Raw genomic sequence first — 852 nt, 5'->3', positions numbered from 1 at the left:
GCCTTCAGAGAAACAAAACCCCCGCCCACTTTTCGACGCAGCTGCCGCGGCTCTCGTTCACGCCCACTCGCGCCCTCCCCTAAACGCCGTCCTCGCATCCCTCGAAGACGCTTCACTCCACTTCCCGTTCGCTTTCGCCACCGGTCTTTAAGAGCATATAATTATCGCCATTTCTTTTCAAAATTCACATCCTCTGTGACGAAAGGCGAGGCGACAAGACCGACAGAAGAAGTGAAAACATGAAAGACGTGATGTGGTCACCTCGGTCGCCGCTAATATCCCGGACAATAAACCTTTGACATTCGCGTGGAGTAAGAGCTCTTGCATGATGCATTACGCAAAGAAAGCGGTCAGTCGCTAAATGTTTTGTGATCTTGTCATTAGGAAGGGGAAGGTCAGGTCCTCGGTTTTATGAAATTTGTGTGATGGCGAGGAATCGGCCGTCAAAACATTTAAGTTGGATGACCACTAGAGTAAAAGTTTTGTTTTATGATGTAGATTGCAATGATAAAAGAAAATGTCTTAAAATTGGACAAATAGAAAACTAATTTGTTGCTAAAATATTGCAGTGGGAATTAAAGCTTTCATATCAACAATGTGGAAAAGAAACCTCATTAAGATAAGCTTTATAACATAACCAGAAAATTTAATAGTATTTTGAGTGGCGCCAGCGTGATCGCGTTACGAACAAGACCACAAACATCGCATTATAATATCATTATTCTTGACTCCTCGTGCAATTTGAATAAATTTGATTTTTCATGCTACGACAAATGGCCCTAATTATTCACAGGTATCAACGTAAATGTACAACGACGTATAGAAGCCAATGTGCGAAGCCCTACACGCGCG

At 42.8% G+C, this 852-nt stretch overlaps 1 protein-coding gene across 1 annotated transcript in view; it reads right to left on the bottom strand.

The window, feature by feature from the left end:
• LOC119593701 overlaps nucleotides 1–852 on the bottom strand; it is a 41,071-nt gene that overhangs the window by 37,327 nt on the left and 2,892 nt on the right. The window lies entirely within an intron of this gene.

This window comes from Penaeus monodon, chromosome 32 (assembly GCF_015228065.2).
Source record: "Penaeus monodon isolate SGIC_2016 chromosome 32, NSTDA_Pmon_1, whole genome shotgun sequence".
NCBI classification, from domain to species: Eukaryota; Metazoa; Arthropoda; class Malacostraca; order Decapoda; family Penaeidae; genus Penaeus; species Penaeus monodon.
Note: the sequence above shows the minus strand (reverse complement) of the source record. Positions and strands in the feature narration are given on the sequence as shown.